The following is a 12,353-nucleotide window of genomic DNA, read 5'->3' as shown; positions in this document are numbered from 1 at the left end:
AATTAATGGTAGCCAAATCTGTAAAAAAAAGACAGTTTTTTTGGCCTAATAAGCAAAGGGTGTCAATTAAATAGCATGGAGGGGGCCTTGACCCCCTGAAGATGCTGGTTACAGAGAAATACAGTGGGAAGGGCCATACACGTGATGTAATTCTGCATGCCCTGTGGAATTCCAGGGTGCCGTTTGTACTTTTAACTCATTTGTGTAGTTTATCTATAGATGAACGAGTGTAACCCACTTCCAAAGAGCCTGTCTTTATGGTATTAAGCTATGGGAGTCCTCTCTGTGTTAATTTTTTTTTTTTTGGCACGGAGTATCTGCATCTAAAAAGGAGGACTTTGCTTCTACCTGGGAGGATTGGAGCTCTCTGTGACTGTGTAGCGGCAGAGCACACACGGATCCTTCTGTGTCATCCATCTGTCTACTGCGAGGAGGTGGAAGGATTTCTGTCCTGGGTGCTTTATGTTTAAAATGTCTGCTGGGCAGCAATGCACTTCATGATCTTTGTGGTATACAACTATTTGGTAATGAGTTTCATAACCTTTTATGGTGGTGTGATCCTGGGACACAGCTTCTTTTCTCATGTGCCTTCTTATTTTTCATTAACTCACTTGGAAAATAAGGCTTTGGCACTTTCTATATGAACTTTTAGAGATTTTGTTTTTATTTGCAATTTTTGCACATTCTTCTGGCATCTGTAATAATGTTTATGATTTAGTGATTGCACAATGCTTTAACTGTAACACCCACTAGCTTAGCTGGATAGGTTTTGTTTTATTTTTCTAGGCAGTGGCTAAGTAGCAGCCTGGGATGAGTCTGCCTATGAGTCAGGAAGGAGTTCACCTCAGGACAGGCTAGAAAGGTTCCAAAGTCAGAGCTTCTGGAGCCCTTCCACCTCTCTGGAAACCCAAGAGCTTTCTGGAGGTGAGATGTAGGAGGGGAGGAAGCTCAGGTTTGCATGCGTAAGGAACCTTGGCCAATCTCCTGGCAGGAGGCTGAGCATGGTGACCTGAGGTGATGCTTAAGAATCACAGAGTCTGGGAGTGGCAGGAGCAGTGTCGGATGGAAGATGGGAGAGAGAGGCTGGTGTGTGGAGTCTGGGAAGAGCCTACCTACAGGCAGGTGCTGGAGAAGAGGATCTCCACTGTATCACCATCTTTAAGGGAAAATATTCTGAGTAGCAGGGAAGAAGCCAGCCCAGCAAAAGAGAATAGAATCAAAAACCACTCTCTTAATAAACAAAATCCAGTTCCCCCCCAGCACCATCAACACCTTCACCCCAAAAGATGTACAAAAATCAACAGACAAAAAGATGCTGTACAATAAATCCTCAAAAGCTATGTGCAGTCCAAACCCTATAAATCTTTAAATCAAATTCTTCTCGTGTTCAAAAAAAATTCTTCCAATAATATACCTCAAAAAGAAAAAATATTCACATAGTGCATTATCTTTTTTTTATAGCTAAATAAATAGTGACTTCATTCAAGTGAATACCCAGCACATTCATAATCCGTGAAAAAAACTGTGAAACCAAAACAAAAAACCCTCGTGAATGTTAATCACTCTTCAGTGCTCTATTCCAACCAGCACTGTGACACATCTAAGTGTAGTAAGGAATGCATACCCTTACCAATATTCAGAAAAACAGACGCTTTTTTATATCTTTCCAAAGGGAAGGTGGGAAACAGTCCTCCTATTGGCAGACCCAATATAGTCTGCCTTCATATCAACATCAGGATCCACCAGCCTTGAAACTCCATATATCCATATCAGACATATTCCATATAAATATATAGGAAACACAATAGTATAATACCGCCAGAATCAATCTTAAAACAACTTTAATCAAGGTGCTCACATTTTGTCAGCATAAAAACACTTTAAAAAGTACTCAGAAGTAGTTTTACTGTAATCCAGGAAGTGCCCAGGGGAAATCAGACTATCTTCCCTCATCCAAGATGGCCGCCGGAGGCCAAGATGGTCTCCAGAAGTTTTACCCCCTACCCCCCCTTCATGACCAGGCCATTTTTTTGTACGGCGCTGCACTATTTTAACTTAAAATTGTGCGGTCATGCAACACTGTACACAAAGGAAATTTATGTGGTATTTGATTGTCAATGGGTTTTTATTTTTTGCGCTATAAATGAAAAAAATGAAAATTAAAAATATAAATGAAAAAAATATTTTTTTTGCTATAAAACCTATCCAAATAAAAAAAATCTTAATACATTTAGGCCAAAATATATTCTGCTATGCCTTTTGGTAGAACCCCCCCCCCCCCCCCCCCAAAGAGTGTATAGTACTTGAAAGTTAGAGCATCTACAAGTGGCGGTATACATACTGGAATTTTTATTTATTTTTATACTAGTCTTGGCAGTGCTCAGCGACTTATAGTGGGGCTGCGATAGTATAGCAGGCATTCTGACACTAACTGACATTGGGTGGGTACTGACTAAGTGCTACTGACATCTCCAGTGCCACTAATATAGTGATCGGTGCTAAAAAAAATCACTGACACACTACTGACACTGGGCAGGAAGGGGTTAACATTTGGGGTGATCAAAGGGTTAACTGTGTGTTAGGGAGTGATTAAACTGTGTACTGTGTAGTCTTTTACTAGGGAATGTTTTTTTTTTCTCCCTGCTCTGCAAAGAGATAAAAACCAGCGCATCTCCGCTGACAGGAGAGAGATCTGTGTTGTTTACACTCACAGATGTCTCTCCTGTCAGCTGGTCTGCCAATCACCAAGTCCCAGCCATGTGCATTGCACATAGCAGCTGCCCTGTAGCAGTAAAGCTGCTACAGGGCGGTCAGAAATTGGACAAATAAATAGAAATAAAAATAGTAACAGGCAATAAGAAACATGTGAATGCTTTGTGTGCAAGAAACAAGACAGTTTAAAAGCAGATAGTAGAATCTGGAAAGCTAGAATGCAAAAACAAACTAAAATACAGAAGGCCAAAAGAGTGAAGGAAGGAACTGATTTTTCTTTTGATAATGAATGTTTTTTCAGTCCAAACGTTGCGCCTCATCTTTTCAGGCATAGTGTGTTGATTCAAGAGCTACAAGTAACATGAAAAAATGACAAATTTCTTTATTCACCTTGACCAGAGTAAAACAGAAAAAAAATCACCACCGCTAATGGACAAATAATGGAATCAGAAGGAATTTTCTGTCCTGTTTTCCAGAGTGTCACCCATAAGATACCTGTGAAAAATGTCTTGTATGTTGCTTTTAAAACTAATCTTTGGTCAATGAAGGAGATCACAAAATAAGGCAGTGTAGTGACATTCCAAGTTGACAGTTGTGCCATCACAAAATCTTACTTGCAAAGGCTAAAATTGCAGATGAACTGTATCAGCTGAACTGCAATGAGGAAGTTAATACTGCCAATGAGGATTAACAATCAAGAGTCAATCAAACTGCATTCACGCATGGCACAGATGACTTGGGCACAGAACTCCTGACTTGGTAAAGAAATTAACTGAGACTGACTATACAAGGGAAATAAAAATTAGTCCATGTGATCAAACAAAGAAATGCACTAACTGTATAAAAGGAAAAATGACAAGAAAATCCTTTCCAAAGCAAAGTAACAGCAGAGCTAAAAAGAAAAAAAACCTCTGGACTTAATTTATTCAGATCTTTACAGTACAATGGAAAAATTTGGCTCTCGGAAAGACAAGGTATTTTCTCCCTTTTTATAGACACTTATCACACCAGTATCATACCCACTACCGTAAAATGGAGAGCATCTTCAAAAACATTGGTCCATCCTATACCAGGACCTTCATCTACACCAGTCCATCTTATCAGCTCCTAAGTTTGCTTACAGAGAGGCTCCTAAAGTAAACAATTTGCTCCCAGCAAAATTAAATCCACTAAACAACCAAATGCAGGAAAACAGCTTATCCTCATTTCCCTGATAGGCATGTTCCTTTACAACAAATCCTTATGCCTAACCTGCGGACACATATAGCATGGCCACCAATGGGAAAACTTTTTATGTTGGTGTCTTTCACAATTGTTCTTCCACGTATGTGGTATATTGTCTTTCCTGTCCTTGTGGTACAAAAGAGGTTCAGGGAACTTCACAGATTTGTGGGGGAGGGTACCACTAAACATAGTGTGCCACGTAATTTTTCAGAGTACCAAAAAAAACCTATAAAGAGCTCCAAATATGGGTAGTTTGAATTTTCACCAGCCGAACGTTTCCTACAATTGTTGACAAACGTACTGGATTTTTAGTTTAGATACTTTAGCGTTGAAGGGTCTGATCAAAGAGAGAAATTAACACCATCATCTGATACAGGATGTACTGCCTATACAGTATGTTTCCATCCCTGTTGTTAGTCTGACATATTCTTTATTTTAGGGTCCTACCATGCCATGTACTAGAGTACCCCCTCGCACTGACCCTATACATTTTCCAGCCATTTCCCTGGTTTAAAATATTCTTTATTATTATACAGTATTTATATAGCGCCAAATGTTTGCTCAGCTCTGTACAATACAATGGGAGACTATGCATGATACAGTACAATAACAATACACGAGGCATTCGAGGGCCCTGCTCCTTGGAGCTTACAATCTAGGAGGGAGGGGATAGTAGTACAGGAGGAAATGGCTGTGGGTGATGGAGTGCTAGGAGGAGTGCAGGAGATCGGCAGTTAGGTGAGGGCGGGGTAGGCTTCCCTGAAGAGATGGGTTTTCAGGGTTCGCCTAAAGGTGAGGAGGGTAGGTGACAGTCTGATGGATTGGGGTATTGAGTTCCAGAGGATGGGGGTAGCCCTGGAGAAGTCCTGGAGCCAGGCATGGGAGGAGGAGACCAGGGAGCTAGAGAGGAGGTCTTGTGAGGAGCAAAGAGTATGTGTTGGGTGTTATTTGGATATCAGGTCGGTGATGTAGTTTGGGGCAGTATTATGGATAGCTTTGTACGTCAGTGTTAGCAATTTGAATTTTATGCGTTGGGCAATCGGAAGCCAGTGGAGGGAATGGCAGAGGGGGGTGGCGGATACGGAGTGGTTGGTAAGGTGGATGAGTTTCGCCACAGAGTTCAGGATAGACTGAAGCGGGGATAGCCTGTGACGAGGTAAGGCGGTGAGGAGGGAGTTACAGTAGTCAAGTCGTGAGATAAGGGAGTGAATGAGTTGCTTAGTAGTTTCTGGAAGTAGTAGTGACGATTTATCATTTACTGTTTTTTTCTTCCCTTTTTCTTTTTCTCTCTTTTTGATTTATTCATTTATGTCTTACATGTTTCAGGTTCATGATATCACATCTATGATTTAAATTCCTTTTCACACTATAGTTGGGTGGTAAAATAGCTGTATTATGGTGCCTATATTTATAGTAGCATGTGTGCATAAATATGTACATATGTGTCTGTGGGTGCATCTCTGTAGTCTTAAGTGCATATGCTTATTTTTCACTTTAGTTTTTATTAATCTATGTCTATCACATAAAAATTGTTATTACTAAATCGATACATGTTCCCTATCTGCTAGTAATTTAACATCTATTGGGCAATTATACTTATTTTTATTTTATTATATTATACATTTTTTATTTTACATATATTGTATGTATGTGTATACAATCTTTTTTTCACTACTGTTTACTATTTTTATTTTTCTATACTATTCACTTATACAGTATAGGAATTTTTAAATGTATTTTTCACCTACCTTTAATGTTTTTATGTTTAAATCATGTCCTCCTTTTGGGTTTATACATCTTCATGTTACTGTTTCATGCTTTACACCATATACATTGTTTATTGACCATCAGGGTAGCTATTACTATGTATTAGTTGAGATTATACTTGTATATGTATATCTAATTTAACCTCCCTGGTGGTAATCTTGATTGTGGCTCAGGGTTAATTTTCATTACCAAAAGCGGTGACCCCGAGCCACACTCGGGATTACACTGTAGTGTGTGTGTGTAGTGTAACTTACCTTTGTCCCTGCAATCCCCCAATTGTCCTCCGGCCGATGCGTCATCCGGGTTCTCTTCCCTGCGAGCGTCGCGACACAGGGGGTGGAACCGGCGAGAGATTCAAAAAAGTAAAAACATGACATGCACACAATAGAATGTAATCTGTTAGGATTACATTACTTTATCAAACCATTTCGCCTACATTTTGTCCCGAGTGCTTTGTCCTGTGCCTGCACTCTTACCATTCTTTCTGCCTGGAAACGTGAGAAAGTCCATGGCATCCAAAAAGCGTCCCTTTAGGTCAAAAGCCGTTTTTAGACCAGCTAGAAAACAGTGATAGTGAATTAGAATCACTTGCAGAATTGAGCGATCGTGATCTGGGGGGAAATTCGTCATCAGACACTGAAATTTCCATGCAAAACAATGTACCACTCTGAAATTCAAAAATATTGATATAATCAGACCGCCAGGAGGTTAATCGCTTTGTATATTGCTATGTCAGCTGTTGATAGCCAGAGCTCCCCTTTAAAGTTGACAAGTTTGTTACAGGGTGGTCTTTGGAGTCCCTCATGGAGCCCAGAGCCTTTATTAGACTGTCTCCTATTACAGCCAACCAGGTCTGAGGTAGAAGTGGAAGCTTCAAAACACGTTACCGCTCCCATCCACAGCAGCATGCTCTTCCTGCCTGGCCCCATCTTGCATTCCACGCTGGTCACTGTGGTGGTTGGAAGCTTTTAGGTGTTCCTGCTATGGTGCACTGCTACGATGATGTCACTTCCCAATTAAAAGGCCAGGGAGACCCTTCCACGCTTGCCCATATATTACTATACATGCTTACTTCTATTCACCACAATGTGAATTGCTCATAATCTTACAATAAATCAAGGTGTTTTCAATGCTGCACTTAGTCTGGTGCCCCCCTGTGTTTCTCTATTAATTACCATACAGCGTAAAGAAAATGGCAGCTTCTTGTTAAATCATAAACCTAAAATTGAGACAGTGCTTCAGCAGTTCAGTATGACGAAAGCCACAGAAGCAAGTACTCCCACGAACTCGGCATATCTAAAAACAGAAGGAGATGAGAATCTTCTTCCTAATGATCAGTACAGACAAGCAGTGGGGGCATTGCTATATATTGCAAGACTGGCGACAGCCCCCCCTCCCCTCTGAGGACATGTTTTTGACACGATGCGCGTCAGTTGGAGCCACACCACGCCGTGACGTCACACCACCGGAGCAACGTGGAGCTCCGGTGGCCATCTTTAAATACCTTATAGTTAGTCACACTGCTGTCTGGATTACACTTACTGTTTTGCTCCTACTGTCTTTGATGCATCAACAATAAAGTTTCTCTAATACCTACTACACTATGGGAGTGTTCCTGTTTCCACCCTTTGGGGGAGTACTTTAAATCCACAGACCCACCATCCCTGGACAAGCTGTTATTCCTCACGGACACTTGGTGATACTACCCTGGGAAAGAACAAGGATCCCTAGTGTTTGGTACATTACCTGATGACCCATCCCACAGAGGGAAGACTTTTAGCGTCAGGCTCCAATAGATGACATCTGGATTGATTATATTAAAGCGCTATTACTATGCGCGTCCGGTGAGTGTGCATTACTTACACCACTATAGCACTGCTTGCCGGACCAAGATGCATTAAGTCACCTTATTGGAACTTTTTATAATTCATTGAGATGCTTCTGTGATGATTCAGTTTAGTTCCTAGTTGTGTTATATATCGGTCGCTTTTATCATCCTTTCGGACGCCATAGATTTATCTACCTTAGCGCTGCACAATTCTATGTTTGATACTTTTATCTATTGGGCACCCAATGTGTGCATAGCTGCTTTTATTTATTTACATCTAGGCGCTCACTTCTCTCTACATATATTGCAACCACTACCAGACATTGCAGCTGCCATGTTGCTTCTCTGTAGACTCATGAGTAAACCACATCAGAGATTGGACATCAATCAAGAGAGTCATGAGATATCTCAAACAAAGCAAAGACTTGAGTCTGAAGGTGTCTGTAGTTGGTGATTTGAACCTCGAGGGATATGTAGGATAACACTCACAAATGTGGTTCTTGGTCCAGCAAGAAGCAGATCTCAGTATGTTATCTTCTACCGAGGCAGAAAACGTTGCTGCTGCCTATGCCAGTCAAGACGTTTTGTGGTTATGTCAATTGCTTGAAGATCTTGGAGAACCAATGTCCCAGCCTACAATCTTATATTAGGACAATCAAGGATGTATCAAACTGGCCACCAATGTGAAGATCAATGCAAGAACAAAGCATATTGACATCAGACATTGCTTTTATAATCTGGTTGAACAAAATGTAATTGTGCTTATGTATTGTGAAACTAATAATATGATTGCAGATACTTGGACAAAACTGCTTACAAGAAACAGACTTCTAGAACTGAGACCTGAAATGGGACTAATCTAAGGAGTAGTGTTGGAATACAGTGTTCATGCATTTTGTGCAAAAATGACATCCATGTTCAGAAGAGATACATATTCTTCAACCAGTAGATGGCAGTGTTTATAAGTTTGTAGCCGCATCTATGGCATACTGTCTTCTAACTGAATAAAAGTTTCCTGTTTCCTTGTTGCAGTGAAGCAGAAAAACACATGTGAACTGTGCAATGCCTGTTCTGTAGGGCTACATACAGAATTTCTAATAACTGTATACACAATTTTTTATTGCAATACAAAACTTTTCTTCAATTTTTTGCCTATTCAAGTGCTCAAGCACTGTCTTAATGTGAGCAAATCTGTATCAAACACATGCTAGAAGTCTATATTTAGAATGTTGTGGAAATAATTAGGGATACATAATGGGAGGGGTTTGTGAAATGTGGATTTTTGGTTTTGAAATGCGTTTTGTGCACATTATTTTATTAATCTTTTAAGGCATAACGGTGTGATACTGTGGAAAAGTACACTTTCCTATAGCTTTTAGATCTATTGTGGCTACCACTACTACTGTTTAAATTTTAGGCACATTGCCAATGGATAAAAATTGGGTGTCCTAGCCAAAAGTACCTAAAAAGCCTTTTTTTTTTTTTTTTCAAGTTGAAATTAATCGGATTGGATTGCTGCTACCTTTTTTTAAACCAAGCAATAGTGTAAAAGTTAAAAAATCAATTACATGTCCAAATATGTGAAAAGATTAGTGTTGCTGATGCTGTTCATGAGTATTGTACTGTCCCATAATACCACAGCTTAAAGTCATCTCTCAAACATGTAATTTAAAGAACTGATGTCTTTTTCCCACATCACCCTTGAATTAAAAATAAGACCCACTGTAAGGTAGTATTATTATTTATTATTTGCATTGGTGCGTGTCCCCCATGGCAGTGACTGGCTTCCTGTGCACTTTTTTGACAATGCCTTGTCTGGCCAAAATTGATTATCAAGATATGCCCCTCATAGCCCTCAAAGGGGTTAAGTTTTAATCTTGCACAAACCCCCCATGAAACCAAGGCACATTTGCTCATTTCTACTACCTACATGACATAAATATGGAAAATGGACAGTGGAATTAACCACATGCTGCCCAGCCACTGTAGAAATATGTTGGCATGGCTGGGCAAAACCATGGTTTAAAATGTGTGTTTGCATAACAGGTAGGTGGCACGTGCGAGGCGCGCCACCACCCTATCGGTCCCGCCAGTCACTGACCAAGAGCAGGGCTGCAGTACCTCTGCTTTCTGTCAGTTCCCTGTCAGCTCCTGACATGCTGAGCCGGAGAGAAGTTTCTCTCCCGATCAGCCTGTCCCAGTGCAGTACACACCCCCGCCCCCTAGTAAAACACTCCCCTCACACAGTTAACCCTTTCAGTAAATAAAGTTAACCCCTTCCTCCCCAGTGCCATTAATACAGTGTCAGTGTGTTTTTGTTTTTTTTCTGGACATGTTTTTATAGCAAAAAGTCCTAAATATTTTTATTTTTTTTTCTCAATTGTCAGCCTATTCTTTTTATAGCGCAAAAAGTAAACGCACAGGCAATCAAATACCACTGAAAGAAAGCTTTATTTGTGTGAAAAAAAGGACATAAATTTCATTTATGTACCGTATTGCATGACCGCAAAATTGTCCGTTAAACTAGCACAGCGCTGTATAGCAAAAAATGACGTAAATTGCAGTATCTATACCATAGTTTGTAGACGCTATAACTTTCACACAAAGCAATCAATATACACTTATTGGGATTTTTTGTACCAAAAACATGTAGCAGAATACATTTTGGCCTAAATTTACAACTAACTTTGAATTTACTATATATTTTTTATAGCTGAAAGTAAAAAATATTTTTCTTCAAAATTTTTGGTCTTTTTTTTGTTTATAGCGTGAAAAATAAAAAGCGCACAGGTGATCAAATACCACCGAAAGAAAGCTCTATTTGTGTGAAAAAAAAGGACATAAATTTTGTTTGGGTACAGCATTGCATGACCGCGCAATTATCAGTTGAATTAGTGCAGCGCCGAGTAGCAAAAAGAGGCGTGGTCATTAAGGGGGGTAAATCCTCAGGAGGGCAAGTGGTTTAGTCAATTATACCCGTGAATACACTTAGAGAATAAAATTGTGTCCATAGTAATAGCAAAGTAGCAGATATCTGTAAAGTATGCTAAGGGGAAGTCTTCAGCTTGAATGTCCTGGAAAGGTTTAAAGGGTTACAAATGAGGACAAAATACATGTTTTAAAAAAGGATTCCTTGTCTGGATCAACTTGGTGACCAACAGGAAGATCTTGAGTATTTGATAAAAATGTTACATGTCTAATCAATGTAAACAAGCATCAGTTCAATTTGCAAATTACATTTGTTCAATTAGAAGATTGTGGCTTCCTACTACACTCAAAGTTTAGCTGAATTCTGTTTTTTGTGTATGTCTTCAGCTTTTCAGGATAATTTACCATATGTATTTACCCTATTATCTGAAGGTTCAAGATGTGCCAGTTATTGAAAGCTGTCACCCATTTTACCACTGGGAGACTTTCCTATATTTTTTAATTCAAAAGGATTTTTATTAGTACTAAAATGGGCATAAAGCAATACAACCAGTGATGACAAAGACATGTACCTATGTTGTACATATTCAGTCAAAAAAACAGATAGGACAATGGACAGAATCTGCAGTATAGTACAGAAGGAATGCATTTCATAGAGAAGTCAGTTAAACAGTTAAATTTTATTTTTTATCTTGAGTTCAAAGTGTTTTATTCATTTGTATTAACGTTGAACTAAAGGCAAAAAATTTTTTTTTTTTCATTTTGGATAGCGTAAGGGAAGGCTATAACTCATGTCAGTTTTATTTTTGCTATAAGCTTCACATTGGGGAGATTTCCCTTCACTTCCTGTCCCATAACCAAAACAAAAAGTAAAAGGAAAGTGAGTGAATTTCTGGTAGTCACCTGGGTCAGCAGAACTAGTGCCCCCATTGGAAGATTTTCCCTCTAATATTGTCTTGGGGATAACTCAAAATTTGGGTTTTTCTTGCTTTAGCATTCGGTGATAATGGTAAACAGGACGAATACAGAGGGTGAATTTCTCTAACGGGGGCAAAAGACAGCAATAAAAACTGACAGGTGTTCTAATCCCTTAAAAAAAAAAAAGTTTGCTTAAAGTTTTATTAGTTATACTTCAACACGTTTCAGCTCTGTTAACATAGGAAAAATTATTTTCTATAAAGCAAGATAGAATTTTAAGTTTTGGGAAATAGGAACTAATGCTTAGAGCTGCCTCCTGTTTGCACCTTTTTGGAGAGAAAGCAGACTTTTCTGAACAAGATTGCATACATAACTGATCCACAAAAAAATGGAACTGCCTCCTTTCAATTTAACTGTCCTTTCAACTCCTTCAATTTTCAAGTTCTGAACTTGCTGAAGACAAATTAAATGAGAGACCTAATCACAGATTGTTCACAGGAATAAGTGCAAGCTAATATAGCAAAGTCCATATAAGTAGAGTATAGTTGGCTAAGAAACTATGAAAATCTAAACTGTCATCTCAGATATAGGGATATTTGAAACTTAGGCGTACCCTTAGACATAACAGATCACAAATGAGTTTATGGCACTTCAGTCAGAGTACATAAGACCTAAACACATTAGAGCCACTGTTCAAAATCAAGTAGGAACTTCATGAAATGGACAGCAAGTAGAAGATTCTGCCTGCCACCACATTTTCTGAGATGTTTTGAACAACCTTCTGTAGTCATAGATCGGTTACTTATTGTCAAGAGAACCAGAGAGCACACAGACAGATTTCACGGAACCCAACGTGCTTTTTATTGGGGAGGTTTTTGGGGCACAGACAACAGTTCCTTTTAGTCCATAGGTCCACACCAGACACAGCAACACAGTACAGTTCTCTGGAAGGCAATATGGAACAACAGGGGTATGG

Source organism: Staurois parvus, unplaced genomic scaffold (genome assembly GCF_062004578.1).
Source record: "Staurois parvus isolate SC_StPar_1 unplaced genomic scaffold, SC_StPar_1.0 ptg000177l, whole genome shotgun sequence".
NCBI classification, from domain to species: Eukaryota; Metazoa; Chordata; class Amphibia; order Anura; family Ranidae; genus Staurois; species Staurois parvus.
This window is presented reverse-complemented; position numbering follows the sequence as displayed.